General features: G+C 37.2%; 1 protein-coding gene across 2 annotated transcripts in view; it reads left to right on the top strand.

The window, feature by feature from the left end:
• The window catches only part of LINGO2 (leucine rich repeat and Ig domain containing 2), a 553,412-nt gene that overhangs the window by 529,239 nt on the left and 11,602 nt on the right, over positions 1 to 12,571 (top strand). The window lies entirely within an intron of this gene.

The raw sequence follows: 12,571 nt of genomic DNA, 5'->3' as shown, positions 1-12,571 counted from the left end.
TTTAAAGAATTTTTTGGTCCTTTCAAATGCCAAAATAAATGCCTAGGTCTCATGAATTTTTCTCTCACTTGAAGCTAAGCTGTATACAAAGCTGGATACTTATCTTCACAGTGAAGAATCCTAGCCTGAGACCCTACTGAAAAATACCGGCTGAAAATCTGTTCCAACAGTAATAGATGAGAACCCTTTTTCCTTAAATATGTAACTGTTGTTAATTAAATAAACATGATGCTTTAGTTCCCCAAATTCAATCAACACTGAAACTGAAAAAGGTCTTCAGCATCACTGGTAAAAATCCCAGTTCATGGCTTTGATCCAGAAGTTATTACAGAACATGTCTTATTTCACATATGAATTTTGCAGAAATCCACAAGCAAGCATGGCTGAAGCACAACAGCTGGCTACTTGCTCAACTACACTAAACAAAGGCTTCATAGCTCACATATAGACTTTTTTTGTAATTTTTAATGCTATATAGTAACCTGAACTTTGGAGTTAATTTACCCTTTCCCAATAAGAGTATTATATTTATTTAATTTTATTTTTAATTAAACATCCCACATAGTGGCTAACTGCCTACCAGTTCTTGGTTTTATACAATAGTTTTCTTAAGTCTTTTGGGGAACATTCGGTTCATGAAGACCTGCAAGCAGAATGCAGAATAAGGCATTCTGAATCACTGTTTCAAAAAATAGATATAATGCCCATTATTAACTCTGTGTTCTTCTCTGTCAGACATTGGAAGATAATTTAAGTGTGCAGTTTTCCTTATCCAAGTCATTGTCAGAGCTCCCTAACACTGAAAATAAGGGTTGGGCAGGAGAGTTCTGAATCACAGCACTGAGATCTAGCCTGCACCATTCTCATCTATCAGTTTTCTACAGAAGAAGCTTTTACTTTATACAAGCACAGATAGCACAGAAATTCTCTGCTGTTTACTCTCCACCACATATGCCATTTCCAGTTATCCCACACTGCCACTGCATAAGCAATGGCAGACATTCAGACCTCAGTAATCAGACCATCCCTACAAATCACAAATTTAGCACGAAGTAATCCTAAAATTTTATTAAAATAATTTTGTATTGTTTCCCTTTTTTTCTTTTTTTTATCTTTTTTGGTGCGTCATTGCTTCTATATTTTAGAGCTCACAGTTTTTCAAACTCAACATTTTGAAATTATGTCTGTAAAAGTGGGCTTGGTTTCTCTAACTGGGATCCAGAAGCTTAGCTTAAAACTTAGATGCTCAAAGTTTGTCAGAATCGGCATTATCATTGTATCTATGCACTTAAAGAAGTGCTGTATTTTTTTCTGTTTATACCTGCTAAGTGTATGCTTTGTATTATACTGACTGCTTGAAGATGGGATGGCACATTTTCTGATTTTTTTTTTTCTAGCAGAAAGAATTAGGTTTAAATGACACTATTAGAAAATAAAGATTGTCTATCATGGAGGAAAAAAATAAAAACCCCAGACAGTTATAGGAAGGTTAGAGAGACAGAAATTGAAAAGAAACATCATCTATAGAGCAAACAGTTATACTTAACCTGACTGACTTCACATATATGAGTTATCTTGTTGCATTCAGTAGTTCATTTGCTTTTAAGAATTATGTGATATTACTGCCTTTGAGGATACAGAAACCTGTGTGGAAGTGAAAGAACTATTTATTTGAACTCATTTTGTATAATAGAGAAGGAAGGAAAATCCAGTGTTCTGATCTGAGATACCCACTGCTGGTAATATTAAAAAAAAAAAAAAAAAAAAGTATTTCTGTATCTTCCTTAATTACCTCAGGAAGTTACATCCATCTGCAGGAAACTATACCAGATGCATCAAAGCTGCAGAAAAGCTTACAAGATTAAGAAAAGCCTGACAGCGAGTAAAATCTTACTATTATTTAGCCTATATCTGGCCATACACTTTGTGCACAGTGCACAGCCATTGGCAAAATTACTTGCTTGAGGAAATTAATTGCAATTTGATTCACAGCATTTCTCCTTCCAGTGATACCACTGGCAAGCTGCTGTGACTGCTGTGGGAACAAGATCCTGTTCATCCCCTTACCTATTAGAAGATACAGCTTGAAGTGAAGCTAACCTGTGAGACCAAACACTCAACTGTCTTCAAAAACTGCAACGTCATGTTATCAAGCCATGCCTGTATTCACCAGTGGGATTACCATCCGACCACATGTCCAGGCAGACTTGAGCACACCAGAAGAGGGTCTTGTGTCCACGACTGCATGAGAACTACACCCAGGTTTCGGGTGTCCACCTGCAAGAGGCACAGGGGTCTCAAGGGTTGTCAGTGCAAACCACAAGTTCACCCTTTGCAATGCTGAAGAGATCCACGCCTTCATACGTTTCAGCCCAAACTCCCCCACTCTGAGCCTTGTTCAGGAAAGAGGAGTCACAAGAGAGCACATGCTTGCACCAGGGAAGAGCACAGTTCGCACCTCTCTGTTGAAGCATCAGGCTTTGAGCAGCTCCTTGGCCAGGCACTTTTTCAAGTAACACAAGATACTAAAGATATATCACGTCCTGATAGAGGGTGGTTTAGAAAATACACATTTACTGATGTTACCCACGGAAGCTTCGTTTGACAGTGCTGTAAATCTGGGTTAAGCATTCAAAGCAATCATAGTAAAACCATAATGTTATGATAATGTTAGGTCAGATGATAGTAAAAATCTTAAGAGGAAAAACAGATGTTTTCCATGAAACAGCGGGTCTGATCACAGTTGTGCATAGGAGGTAGGGGATGTCCTTTCACCAAATCCTCTCTGTCCCCAGTCTTAAACTGAAGTATCCAGTTCTTCTATCATGGGTTGTAAGGCATAAAGTCACAAAAAAAGAAGGGTCTGAGTGCAATGTCTAATGTCACTTGTTGATGAGATACCTGGATAGGTTGGTACAGTGCTGATTTATATCCCAGATAGATTAAATATACAGGGACAAGAATAGCCTATAATCATTCCTGTATTTTTTACATCATCTGTTTTCTGAAAAGTGTTGAGCTGACCTCAGGCATTTGTACGCAGGAAGAGGAATATCTGGACTTTATTGTGATGGCAGTGAATTGGTTATCCTTTTAATGTTCATTAATGAAGTCTTATTGTACTAACTGCTACCACAGATTATATTCTGTCTGCTTTGAAAGAGACTGAAAATGGAGTTTTGGGTGATTACTATATTATTATTGTACTCATTCAATTATGGTATATAACTGCTTGTAAGCAAGAAGTTATGATAACCTTAGGAAAGGAGGAAAAAAGCAAATCATTTTTATCTTTACTTAGCCAGCAAAGACAACATTGTGGAAAAACTGAACACCTTTCACTGTTTCGTATCATCTGCCAGAGTGTGGTATTGATTTCCTTTAAATTTATAACTCAGTTCTGTGCATCTATGATTATACGCAATAAGGCAACAAATAGTCATTACTCCTTCCTCTTTCAAAAAAAAAAAATTAAAAAAATTAAAAAGTGTGAATCCTTTGAATTTTGCACAACACTTGGTCTTTCCTTTCCCAGAGCAGAGTAATCAGAGAAAGAGACAGTCTGTCTTGACTGTCCACCAGGTCTTTATTTCCCACTCTTCTTATTCAAGCTAATACCAGCCACTTTGGTAACAAGCAGAGGAATGTTCTCATCTAAGAAGCTAGTGAAATCACCAAACCACCTTATGGCAATATTTTTTATACAGTTGGATGTGGAATAAGGAAATCAAATTGAAAAGCATAGAAAGCTTTGAAAAAAATTATCATGTGGAAGAAAGGGAGATGGTTTTGAATTTCTGTCATACAGAAGAACAAGGATTATTGCTTTAGAGAGGATTTGCTGGGCTGTGAATTGTGTGAAAGATTTTGAATTAAAATCTGGCTGCCCAACAAAAGGGATGTACTGTCAGAATCTGTGCAGGCCAGTCGTTCCTCTTTGAGTATCATTCTTCTGCATTCTAAAGCACAAAAGCTGAATTTGGCTGAGATGCAACTGTGAGAAAAAGACTGAGTATAATATCTTGAATGATCTTGCTGTGTGAAGCCCTGAATCCCAGTAACAAGTCATGGATCTAGAGAGTTTTTTGAGGACTGTGAGTTTGGGCATAGTCAAAACATTCTTCTGAGGCTTACAGCTTCTCCTTACATAGTACATACAAAGAGTTAGAGGTCATGAATACTGACACAGTATATGCAAAAATATATTGGCACAGATAACTACTTTACAGTAGATCTCTATGAGTGAAAACTGGTTTTTTTACAGGTTTTATTGTCTTTCTCTGTTTGTCATCCCACTTATCAACTCCTGAGCCATGAATAGTTGCACGTCTGGCAATTTTATACTATATGGAAAGTTAACTAGCAGTAATTCCAGTGAAATTTATAGCAATGTGCAGCAAAGTTTCTCTATGCTACTGATCAATGGAATTCAGTCATTTTCCAAATCAAAGGACTTAAAACTTACTGGCAAGGAGTTTGGAGAAAGTCATGTCACATATTTCAAAACAGAGGTGAGTTGCCAGCATTCTTTGCTTAGTGGATATCCTTTCACCTCCAGATTCAGAGGGCATAATCTTCTCCTCAGGATACAAGTAAAATGAATGCCTCCTTTTTTTTCCCTCAGACATCACAGGGATTTTGCATTTATAGTAGTGTCTGCTCAGAAATGACACAAATGTGCAAAATATCTTCTGCTGGAGGAGATGCAGGAAGATCTCCTGTGCACAGCTCCTGTTCATGCATTCCCCTTGTTCGCATCCCCTTCCCAGTTCCTGTGTCCAGTAATACTGAAAATATGCAATGGTTTTTAGAGTGAACTAACTACCCTCCTTCAGTTCGCCTCTTTTCTTCAATTTTTCCAGCTACTGTTTGGCATAAGTGATATTTCAGAGCTAGAAACTAACTGAAAGAGTGAAATATTACGTACAACCTTCATCAAGAAGTATATCAATGTTTGCTGTAGTATAAAACTTTATTTCACACAGCACCTACAGTAGCTTACCAGTGAATTTCTGTTGATAGCATGGGTGCCTTCAGTCTTAAGATCCCAAATGATATGGTCTCATCTGGGTTTCTTACAATTGTCTCTGATACTAATGAGATTTTAATTAGGAATAAAACTGAGACATCATTATAGATAGATGTATCCATGCAGACTCAAGCATTCATTTTTACTGTTATTTTTTTAATTAGGCCATTTGAAAGTGCTCTGGCAAGAGAAAGATATTTTAGCATTAATTTTATTTATGACAAGTATGTTATTCTCAGAGTGTATTATTACAGATGGTATAAATTGTGCTCTCCTTTAAAAACTTTTAAGCATATGTGCATTTTTGTGCATGCTAGTATGCATGAACATAGACCTGGTTGAAAATTATCCATTGAAACTGTTTCTTGATAGAATATTATGATTTTAACGAAACACAATGGTTGTAGAAAATGTCTTAAAGGAAAAAAAAAATTATTAGAGTTGTACTGTACAGCTATAGAGTGAGGTAAAAGCTATAATGTAAGCTAAATTTCCATCTTTGATCTGAAGTCTGTAGATCTAAACCAGGAAAAAAACTACTGCAAATGTGATGTGAGCGTAGTTTAGGTTTACTACTCGCCGTGTAGAGGGAAGTATAGCAGTGCTATGAAGAACTGTTGTGGGTCTCCCAGGAGACAGTTAGTAGGTGAGATCGTAACAGGTGCAAAAGAAACTGGACAATGCGGCAGTTACGGTGCTTGTAGCTTTGCACCAGCTCATTGCCGTCAGGACCAAGTGTCTCCTGCCAGATGTCAGTCTGTAAACCACATGTAGATCAGGAACAACTGGAGGACAGAGCACCACCCACTGTGAGTGTGATAGGTCAATTTCTCTAGGAAGCAGCAGGAGTATGTAGACACAGATTGCCTTCCCATGGAAAAGAAAGAAAAAAAATTGTTTCTGGCCTGTCTTTAAAACTGTACACAATTACCTTTGTAACTAGGGCTAGCATGATAAGGCAAATTAGTAAACCCAATTTGGAAAGCTGTGCTTTTTAATCCCTTCTTTTGTGATTAACCAGGAAAATAGGTGTTCTTGGGATATTATGAAAGTATTATTTTTCTTTTGCTAATAATTAAAGGGAACATTTATCAAACATACGCTAATTCAAGTAGCAGAGGCACTACCTGGTACAAAAAGTGCCTTCATCAGGTCTGACACTGACTTAATAAAGTGCAAATTTTTAGAAAATCCCTCTTACTTCCCAAGAAAAATATAAATACCAAGTCACAAAAGTCATGGGGCAACAGTATCCATTGCCAGGGTTTGGAAAGCTCTTGGAAAGTTGCTAGTGATACCCTAGCAAATGTGAGTACAGATTTCAAGCAAATGGGTGACAGTAAATGCTCAGAAGAACGGGTTTCAAGTATAAAAAGAGTAATTTGGCTGTGAGGCATACAAGAGTTAGCACCTTTCCGATTGCTTCACTTGAGAGCTAACCATGGCACTGCTCCGACACCAGGAGCTCTGCAATGGGCCAGGCTCAAATCAAGGGCTGGATTATGACTCTGCCCCAGCTGAAAAAAGCTGACTGCAAAATTTCAAGTAGTTTGTGTCTTCCACATTTTGTCTCTTTTTCTTCCTCTTTCTCTCAATATGGTGGCTTGGTTCAATAGATATCTGGAGTAACATTCATGATGTATGGGTATGACTAACGCAGACATTAGTAGCTGTGTCTTGTTCACCTGTCAACATCAGGCCTTATTTCTGAACGTCCTACCTTGACCCTTCTGCAGGCTGATTTTGAATCTAAGTGTATTTTAAGAATGCCTTTAGCAAACAAAAAATCCCAAAGGCAGTTGATTATTTTCTTTTTCTCTCAAGTGTATACATTATGTTCAACTCTATTTTAATTCAAAGTGCAGTAGTTTTGTATAGCTGTCTGTAGGGTATTTTCCTTATCTGAGCCATTAAGTGGCTACGGTTGGCTCTAACACAGAATTTCTTCCTGCATGATCTATTAGTGTTGACCAATGAGCTCAAATATATCCCTTCTTTCCTTTGTGCCACCTCCAAGTGCTAGACACGTTTCTACTAGGATAGCCACTCTGAATTCAACAGCATTGTATCAACAGAAGGCCTTCTAACAAGGACTAAGAAATGTGTTTATTCTCTTGTACTTATTTTTATTGCACCAAATGTAATGCTGTAGCTCCTGCACTGTCTCTCCAGACTCTGACTACTCCTATAGTCTACAAAGAGCAGCATCAGATAGCTCAGCAGCTTGCTTCCATGCCATGCTCTGAAGGCCTTGCATATGACGATATGAAGACACTCCCCAGCAAATATGCCCCTTGTTTTGACTGATAGGGTTTTGGTGCTAGATAGAAATAGAAGAGCTGCAAACATGCTTATCAAGGTGGAACAATCATGCTTGAACATACTTGCCCTCAAAAGTCAGTTACTGGCCCAGATTTAAAGCAGCTTCCTCTTTTTTCCCAGTAGCTTTCCACCACCAAAATCTTCACTCATTGAAGCTGAGGAGCAGCTGGTTGTTAAAACTTCAGAGGGAATTCCATCCCTGTTTTTCAACATAGGAGATACTGTCCAGGCAGCAGGGGTGTCCTCTTTACTGCCATACCCAGTTTTAGAAGAAAGAGCATTTCTTTCAAGATGAAGAAAGATAATCTTTTCATGTAGAACTGCTGTTGACAAAAGCTTCCCTTCCTTCTCTTTAATCAATGTAGTTAGCCTTCCTACTGATTTAGTTTTGAGTTAATTTATTCAGACTGTATTAATTAGTGCAGATATGAAAAGCAAGCATAGTATTTAACACTTTCACATCCTCTTGTTCAATATCCTGTTCATGACAGCAGAGCTTTCTAAGGTTCAGCTGCCTAGATACACTGTGAAACACAAGGTCCTCTTTGAAATATGAATCCTAACTTGCAAGAAGTTTTTACTCTTATGACTGCTGCATTCCCCAAGAGCAACAACTTTAGCTCTTTCCTTGTTGTCACACAGTTTTCCTTCCTGTACTACAATAACTTGACATTTCTTCCCCTGTGATAAGTCATTCTAATTATTTGGAACATTAAAATCTTGCAAGACCCATCAGTGAAACAGAGCTTGATGGATTTTTGCTTAGTATCAATTAGGATTAAAGCAACTTAATAAAAATGTAGACTCATTTAACATAACATGCATAATTTTTTAAGTCACACATCACTCAGCAGACTACCATGCAGAGATACTTAACGCCAAGTCTATGGAGTTTAGCTACAACAGTTGGGTGCTCTTTCAGTACTAAGCAGCCTCAACAAAATGTAGAAGCTACACTGTTTTCAGAGACGTAAGTCTATCTTTCTCCATTATTTCATTACCACATTTAGGTGCATCAACACATCTATAGCCATGGTAATTGTGCTATTCTTGTCTTTGCCACTGAATATTTACCTCTTAGTGACATCACTTTTCACAAGTAAAATATGGATACTATTTGCTAGAGATGAGTAAGCAACTTGGCAGAAGCAATTTTGAAGAATTGTACCTTTCAAAAATTTGCTTCTGCATTCAGAAGGAATAGATGGCAGAAAAGATGTGCTCTTCATAGTAGTTCATTAATGTATTCAACTAAGAATTCTTTGTCAAAAAACTCTTTCTATGCAAATATTTGCAATTTTTATGAGGTAGTTAATTGTGTGGGTATGACAGTAGTATAAGCTTCCCTGAATGGATGACTTATATCATTAACCTATGCAAAAAACTCCCAATTTTACTTTATCTCCAAGCCCCTTTTACACTCTTCATATAGTTGTTCATATAGGCTTTTTGTAAACCTCTTCCCCTTCAACTTACCACAATGTCAGTGGGAATATCATTTTGTCTACAATTCTTGCAAATATCTCCACTTTTTTTTCCTGTTATTTATGCATTAAATGTCTCCTGTGAGATAATCTTTAAGGTTTATTACTTTTTCCTTCAAATTTCTTCCTAAGACTCACTTTGTCTGTGACAACTGAAATAAATTTGTAAATCAATCTTAAAAACATTGAGTTAGAAACAGAAGGTGTACTGATGGCTTCATTTCTTTGCTTAATTTTAGCCAATCTGGATTTCTAAGCTTTGTACAGGTAATTAATTTGTATAAACATATGAATTATCATTGTGATTTTATTACCTTTTGTTGTTTGGCACACTTGCTTCTTTCACTTTGATTCCAAAAACAATCTAAGCATTAAAACTTGTCTAGTTTTAAAACACTTGGTACAAAGATTTTAACCAGTCTTATAGTAATACTAGTGGATAAGCTGTTCAAAATGTTCCATGGTTGTTATTTTGGTGGGGTTTTTTCCATTTCAGTATCATGTCTGCTATTATGGGATGGCGGTCTGTGTGCGTCTTAGACGTATAACCGGGGTACTGTTGGAAACAAGTATTGTTTCTTCTGAAAACAAAGGCAACTTGACTGTAGTTTCTGAGCTGGTGTTAGCCCATGAAGCTCTTCCTGATGACTTAGTAGTAGAGAATGATCCCAGGACTGCAGAATAATTGAATCAAAACTTTGCTTGCAATTCAATGAATTGGCAGACTGGTAGTTATTGTTGTTGCTCCTGCTGTTATTCAAGGTTTCTTCCAATCTACTAAATATTGGAATGCAGATAGACAGCTACTTAATATTTTGCTGTTTATTTAAAAGCTGAGATGTTTAAGAGATCATTGAAGGGAGGGAGAACAAAAGCTCTGCATAAGCAAAAAAAGGTTTGATTAAAGACGCAGGGAAGTTAGTACACCATAGTTCACTTGAGATGCTTGGTTTTAAAGAAAAATCCTCCTTTGGAGAACATATAGGCAAGCTTGACTTGGCCTGTGATAGAACTTGGGATCCATACACTAAGCTTAGATAATTTGCTGGCACATGACCTGGTGAGGCAAAGCCTTTGCTACACATTGGTTTTTACATTAAAAGAGCATATGGCAGGAATGTCAAGATTGCACAGTCTAGTCAGTAAATGCCACAGTCAGGATTTCATTCATCCTCCTTGTGGCATTGTGTGTCACAGTAAAAACATTCCTAAATGTCTATTATTTTCATATTTCTTTTTGACTGTCCCTAAAACCATCTGAGTTTGTCTCTGTCATCTTACCAGCCTGTTTCACATTCATCTCCTGGGCAAAACTTCCCACCATTGCTACCTTGGTGCAGTCCAGCAGCAAGGACTCCTCACCCTCCCTGCCCTGACCTGGTCTGGTCCAGCATCATAGGAGACAGCAGGAAAGCCACATCAGCTGGTCTTCCAAAATAATTGTGATAGGTAGTTGAGAAATAAGGTTGTGAGTAAAAACCTTCCCAACCCACACTGAGCTGTGTAAAAACTTGCACCACACGGGTAAAATCTGCAGTAGTTTTAGCTGCTCATATTCAGTCTACTGAGCACATGAGCAAAGGTGTTTTGTTGCAAAGGTTTCAGCAAATGTTTTGGCTTACTGCTTGCTGAATTCAGTGTGACAGATGCTGACAAAAATGGCAAAGACAGGGCTCTTCATACTTCGTAGTACCTGTTCCCTTCTCCAAAATATAGGAATGCTAAATTTCAGCAAGCAAGAAGAGAAAGAAACAGTCTTATACAGGAAGAACAATTTACCTTCCTTAAGTACGGGCTCATAAATAATCCTTCTGGATGCTTTATGCCTCAAACACTGTGAAGGACGGATACAATTTAAAACTCCTTTAAAATAGAGACTTCAGCTAGTTCTCAGAATTAGCTTAGCTGGTGGTGTTTAGGTTCATAATCAGTACAAGTCAGATACCTGTCATATAACATTTCATCCTAGAAAGTTTATTTGATAAGTTATGGTTTTGAAAAGGGAATCTTAGAAGAGAAAGTATGAAGTTACCTCAACATCAGGCAAAATTGTCATCTCTGATATGATCCACCGGATTTTTTAATTCTCTGAAAGTCTGGGAGAAGGTTAGGGAAAGGTGGAATCAAACCTACCAAGTCAGAGCACCAAACATGCAGCTAATGACAGAAACAGATCTTATGACTCTCACCTTTTCTGGCTAAAGCCTAGTCCCACACAGTACATCGGATCAGACAAGGAGAGGAGCCTAGTCAAATGCGCTCTAGCTTTTAGCTATAAAGGCTTCAAAATAAGTCTGAGGGAGAAGTAACACAATATCTAGAACATTTGCACAGCTTGACACATTCCTAACTATGATATACAGAATTGCACAGCATTCTGAGGGACTGTCAACTTGCTTTTTAATTTATTATTACAGTTCTTCAGTTGAGAAGCTGTGGGGTACTGCTACATACATATTCTTGTAAAGTATTTATGGGTAGATTCAAAGCTGCAGAACTTTATGCAAAATCATTTGCATTTCAAAGCAGTAAAAATGACTGGTTTACATGAAATCACACAGAACTATTAACTAGTAACTTTAATGAGCTTTCTTAATTGCATATCTGAACTTTGACTGAGGTCCTATGTTGAAAAAGACTATCAGCCAACAGTAATTTGACTCTTGACTTTGAACTTCAGAAACAGAGCCAGAGAAAGACAAAAAGGAGGTAGTTAGTTAATTTTTATTTCTTAATAAGGAATTCCTTGATATATTTCATTTCCCAGAGTGTATCAAAGTGTGATAAATACCCCAGAAATTTTGGGAAAACATTTTTACATGTTCTCATTCACATTCAAGCGTATAAAAACTGCTAGCTTATAATTATTTATTATTTTATTAAAATTTTTGTGCTAGTAAGCTGTAATTTTAGAGAAGTATTCCACAGTGTAAGGCATAGTACAATCACAGAGCAAAAAGTTGATATTTTTAGCTTACGTGTATGTATATATGTATACTTGCATGCAAGCACTTTACTTTCTTGTATATATCACAGTGAAGAAATGTTGTACAGAGAGATGCAAAGAAGGATAATGAGGTAATCGTATAGATGTTTAGAGGGAATTACTATACTGGCAAATGGTAAAGTATCTAGTGCTGGTTGTTTAAGTAGGAATGAAAGATGTCATGTTGAACAGTGACGCTGATAGTTCAGTATGGTGCCAGTGAGGTTGACAATTAGTTAACATCTAACAAGTCTAAAATGAAGAAATGTGGGGAATTAACGGTATAATTTCATTTAAATTTTTAAACAGTAACATTGTTAAATGGATGCATAATAAGCAATGTTGATCACACTGACACAAAGTATATTTTAGGGATAAAGATGCCTCCTCTCAAAATGTTCTCACACTGAAGGCCCAAAGGATGCCCTGCTAGTGATGTTACCAGACATGTCGTGAAAATACCACTTCATGTTTGTTAAATCCAAACTGGACCATACGCAATAGCTGATCAAAGTTCACTGTAGGCTTCTCCCAACATTCACCTTGTTCTGCAAAGAGTCAGAAATCTTTAAGTTGCCCATATTTCTTTTACTAGAGCTTTTTAGCTTTTGCTCATTATTTGTACAATGAAGTAAGGTTACATTTTTTGCATAATGAAGCTAAAGTCATTTTTGCACAAAGCAGTTCAAAGCTAACAATGTAGTCAGAGATGTCAGGTTAGCAAGAAGAATGGTAGTATCGTCTGGGTCA

This window comes from Balearica regulorum, chromosome Z, assembly GCF_011004875.1.
Source record: "Balearica regulorum gibbericeps isolate bBalReg1 chromosome Z, bBalReg1.pri, whole genome shotgun sequence".
NCBI classification, from domain to species: Eukaryota; Metazoa; Chordata; class Aves; order Gruiformes; family Gruidae; genus Balearica; species Balearica regulorum.
Note: the sequence above shows the minus strand (reverse complement) of the source record. Positions and strands in the feature narration are given on the sequence as shown.